Here is a 5,000-nt window from a genome sequence, read left to right as displayed (position 1 = left end):
ATCGGAGGAACTGCGGCGGATCGCTGGCTGGCATCGTTTATGGTTAGAACTAGGGCGGTATCTGATCGCCTTCGAACCTCTAACTTTCGTTCTTGATTAATGAAAACATACTTGGCAAATGCTTTCGCTTCTGTTCGTCTTGCGACGATCCAAGAATTTCACCTCTAACGTCGCAATACGAATGCCCCCGCCTGTCCCTATTAATCATTACCTCGGGTTCCGAAAACCAACAAAATAGAACCGAGGTCCTATTCCATTATTCCATGCACACAGTATTCAGGCGGGCTTGCCTGCTTTAAGCACTCTAATTTGTTCAAAGTAAACGTGCCGGCCCACCGAGACACTCACTCAAGAGCACCCTGGTAGGATTGCAACGGGGTCCGCCTCGGGACGCACGAGCACGCACGAGGCGCGTCGCACGCCTTCGGCTCGCCCCACCGGCAGGACGTCCCACGATACATGCCAGTTAAACACCGACGGGCGGTGAACCAACAGCGTGGGACACAAATCCAACTACGAGCTTTTTAACCGCAACAACTTTAATATACGCTATTGGAGCTGGAATTACCGCGGCTGCTGGCACCAGACTTGCCCTCCAATAGATACTCGTTAAAGGATTTAAAGTGTACTCATTCCGATTACGGGGCCTCGGATGAGTCCCGTATCGTTATTTTTCGTCACTACCTCCCCGTGCCGGGAGTGGGTAATTTGCGCGCCTGCTGCCTTCCTTGGATGTGGTAGCCGTTTCTCAGGCTCCCTCTCCGGAATCGAACCCTGATTCCCCGTTACCCGTTACAACCATGGTAGGCGCAGAACCTACCATCGACAGTTGATAAGGCAGACATTTGAAAGATGCGTCGCCGGTACGAGGACCGTGCGATCAGCCCAAAGTTATTCAGAGTCACCAAGGCAAACGGACCGGACGAGCCGACCGATTGGTTTTGATCTAATAAAAGCGTCCCTTCCATCTCTGGTCGGGACTCTGTTTGCATGTATTAGCTCTAGAATTACCACAGTTATCCAAGTAACGTGGGTACGATCTAAGGAACCATAACTGATTTAATGAGCCATTCGCGGTTTCACCTTAATGCGGCTTGTACTGAGACATGCATGGCTTAATCTTTGAGACAAGCATATGACTACTGGCAGGATCAACCAGGGAGCTGCGTCAACTAGAGCTGAGCAGCCGGCCGCCCGGGAGTGTGTCCCGGGGGCCCGCGCGAACACGCAAGCGTCCGCTCAATTATTCTGCAAACAGGAGGAGGCTGAGCTCCCCTGCACCATACACCTCGAAACCCTCTCAGGTCCCGGCGGCGCGCAGCGCCGTCCTAAGTACTTGGTCGGGTTCGAGAGAGGCGCAATCGCCCGGAGTTTGGCGAGTAGACGCTTTAGGTGCGACCACCCGTGCTCCCAACTGAGCTTGCCGCTGCCGACAGAGGCCCGGGAGCGTGCTGTCGTGGCATTGCCGGCGGGAGACAACACGCGCCACCTACGGTGACCGGCAGCTCCAACGCCAGCGCCACAGAAGGACAAAAGCCCCACTTGGGTGCCGAAGCGAACTCTCCCAGCACAGCGCACGCGCCAACACGTCCGCACAGCTGCGATACAAACCACCTGCGAGAACCGCAGAGGCGACCGAGCAGCAGACGGCGTCGCGGCGCCGAGCGCCGGGCGGCGGCGCATCCTCAGCGCACACAGTCCTCAATCGGACCAGCACACTGCAGATGTCCACCGCGCTTCGCACCGGGCCCGCGAGGACCTACTTTGGCCGCACGGCGCCGCGTGCAGGGTGCGCCGGCGCGCAGCTGCGCCGCCTGCCGCCTCCGTCGGCCGGCGCGCCTGCCACTGGCCGCCCCCACCAGCCGGCTGTAGCGCGTGCGCCCACGCACCGCGCGGCCAGCACGCCGGGAGGCCCCCCCTCACCGGCCGGGGACGGTCCCACCCAGCCACCGCCGCGTATCGCTTCACACCCAGATGCCATTCACGTTCGTGGGCATGGTGGGTATCGCTGGAACAACCGGTTGGTAGCTCAACCGATCGTCGCCATCACTGATTCACCTCTAGCGAGAACAACCGCACCACAACGGTTTACCAGTTGTTCATTTGCGTAACGTCACCAGCAAACGTAGGCGTCCATCGCCATTTGCAAATTCAACGATTGTTGCATGCCTGTGTCAGGTGTCACGACACACTATGTCTGCCCACATACACGCAACAACATGTGCACGCTTCGCGAACACGTGGAAGGTGGCCCCCGTACGTATGCGATGTCCATTGCGCGAACGACTGTCAACCGGCCTCTGTCGCATGTCGCAGATGTGGAACGCAGTGCACCATGCTATCACGGTGTGTGAGAAGAGACGACTACGTCTGACAACACGCGCCACTACATCAACAGACGGCTCATGCTGATCGCCATCCAGGGCATACCACACTGCAATCCAGCTCTTATAGGGAGACGACACGTAGCTGAGTGCACAACATTTGGACCGCATGGTTCGCCGTTGTTGGCGCAGTCGTTGTACGGTCACATGTACCACGATGTATCATTCAGTACATGAGGACCAATGTGCAGTACAGTGTGTGATTTGGACGTACAACATCAGCGGACAGTTGACACAGGCCGTACCACAGCGTAGGCTAAGTGCTTCGCCATGCAAATGCCAATGAACAACTGCAAATGCCAATGAACAACTGCAAAGGGCATTGAGCATGTACGTCCTGCTGCCATCCACATTACAGTGTATAGCTGCAAGGTGTTTAACATGAAGCGATACACTGGGGACCGGGCAGTGCGAGTAGCAAACTATATTGCGGGGGTTGCAGTTAGGCAACACTACACTAATTTAACGCGTCGTATGACAATTACAGAGCAGGTTAAGGCCCAACGTGTGTTGGGTTAAGGCCCAACGTGTGTTGGGTTAAGGCCCAACGTGTGTTGGGTTAAGGCCCAACGTGTGTTGGGTTAAGGCCCAACGTGTGTTGGGTTAAGGCCCAACGTGTGTTGGGTTAAGGCCCAACGTGTGTTGGGTTAAGGCCCAACGTGTGTTGGGTTACAGCACAATATCGGTTACGTTACGGCGCAATGTGGGTTACGTTAAGGGGCAATGTGGGTTACGTTACGGCGCAATGTGGGTTACGTTAAGGGGCAATGTGGGTTACGTTACGGCGCAATGTGGGTTAGGCTAAGGCGCAATATAGGTTTCATTAAGGCGCAATATAGGTTACATTAAGGCGCAATATAGGTTACGTTAAGGCGCAATATAGGTTACGTTAAGGCGCAATATAGGTTACGTTAAGGCGCAATATAGGTTACGTTAAGGCGCAATATAGGTTACGTTAAGGCGCAATATAGGTTACGTTAAGGCGCAATATAGGTTAGGTTAAGGCGCAATATAGGTTAGGTTAAGGCGCAATATAGGTTAGGTTAAGGCGCAATACAGGTTAGGTTAAGGCGCAATACAGGTTAGGTTAAGGCGCAATACAGGTTAGGTTAAGGCGCAATACAGGTTAGGTTAAGGCGCAATACAGGTTAGGTTAAGGCGCAATACAGGTTAGGTTAAGGCGCAATACAGGTTAGGTTAAGGCGCAATACAGGTTAGGTTAAGGCGCAATACAGGTTAGGTTAAGGCGCAATACAGGTTAGGTTAAGGTACGACATAGGTTAGGTTAAGGTACGACATAGGTTAGGTTAAGGTACGACATAGGTTAGGTTAAGGTACGACATAGGTTAGGTTAAGGTACGACATAGGTTAGGTTAAGGTACGACATAGGTTAGGTTAAGGTACGACGTAGGTTAGGTTAAGGTACGACGTAGGTTAGGTTACGGTACGACGTAGGTTAGGTTACGGTACGACGTAGGTTAGGTTACGGTACGACGTAGGTTAGGTTACGGTACGATATAGGTTAGGTTACGGTACGATATAGGTTAGGTTACGGTACGATATAGGTTAGGTTACGGTACGATATAGGTTAGGTTACGGTACGATATAGGTTAGGTTACGGTACGATATAGGTTAGGTTACGGTACGATATAGGTTAGGTTACGGTACGATATAGGTTAGGTTACGGTACGATATAGGTTAGGTTACGGTACGATATAGGTTAGGTTACGGTACGATATAGGTTAGGTTACGGTACGATGTAGGTTAGGTTACGGTACGATGTAGGTTAGGTTACGGTACGATATAGGTTAGGTTACGGTACGATATAGGTTAGGTTACGGTACGATATAGGTTAGGTTACGGTACGATATAGGTTAGGTTACGGTACGATATAGGTTAGGTTAAGGTACGATATAGGTTAGGTTAAGGTACGATATAGGTTAGGTTAAGGTACGATATAGGTTAGGTTAAGGTACGATATAGGTTAGGTTAAGGTACGATATAGGTTAGGTTACAGTACACATTGTTGTAAGGAAAGGTTTAATGGGGGGCGGGGCGGCCGGTTTGTTGATTGTGATTATAGTAAGTGGATGCCTGCGGCATCATCTGATTTGCCACGTCAGGATGCACCTTTGGCTCATGACAGGCGGCGCTCTCATTCCATGCTTGTGGCAGACCTGTGTCTTTCATTCCTGCCATTGTTTGTGTGCTGTGAGAGGAGGCAGTATTGTGATGTTGGGTGCACCCCTGTGTAGGACATGTGTGGGTGTTGGTGGCTTGGCTGAGCAATGGTGGTTGTCGGGTGGGTGGGATATTCTGTTTTCTGAGTGGATCTCCCGGTCTGGTTATGACAGTGTGGATTGTCTAATGTGGCGGAGAGGATGCACTGGGTGTTGTTCCATGCTGGTGCTTACATATTGTCTGTGTGCGTGTTACAGGCAGAGAGTAGTGCGTGATAAGGGTGTGTGGCTGACGTGTGGTTGTGATTGTGAGCAGAGTCTTTCAGCATGTATACGGACAGTTGTATACATTATCTGTATTCTGATGGCTCTATCTATTACTAATCAGCGCCGTGTATACGTTTAATCCGGTTCCAGTCGAAACTGTTGTATCTCT

At 52.0% G+C, this 5,000-nt stretch overlaps 1 non-coding gene across 1 annotated transcript in view; it reads right to left on the bottom strand.

The window, feature by feature from the left end:
- Positions 1 to 1,162, bottom strand: part of LOC124584132 — a 1,910-nt gene extending 748 nt beyond the window's left edge. The window contains exon 1 of the ribosomal RNA XR_006974541.1: positions 1 to 1,162. This exon is cut by the window's left edge and continues 748 nt beyond it. This is a non-coding gene — a ribosomal RNA (small subunit ribosomal RNA).
- Between the last annotated feature and the right edge of the window lie 3,838 nt (positions 1,163 to 5,000).

This window comes from Schistocerca americana, unplaced genomic scaffold (genome assembly GCF_021461395.2).
Source record: "Schistocerca americana isolate TAMUIC-IGC-003095 unplaced genomic scaffold, iqSchAmer2.1 HiC_scaffold_47, whole genome shotgun sequence".
Classification (NCBI taxonomy): Eukaryota; Metazoa; Arthropoda; class Insecta; order Orthoptera; family Acrididae; genus Schistocerca; species Schistocerca americana.
The sequence above is the reverse complement of the archived record's forward strand: the minus strand, read 5'-3'. Positions and strand labels throughout refer to the sequence as shown.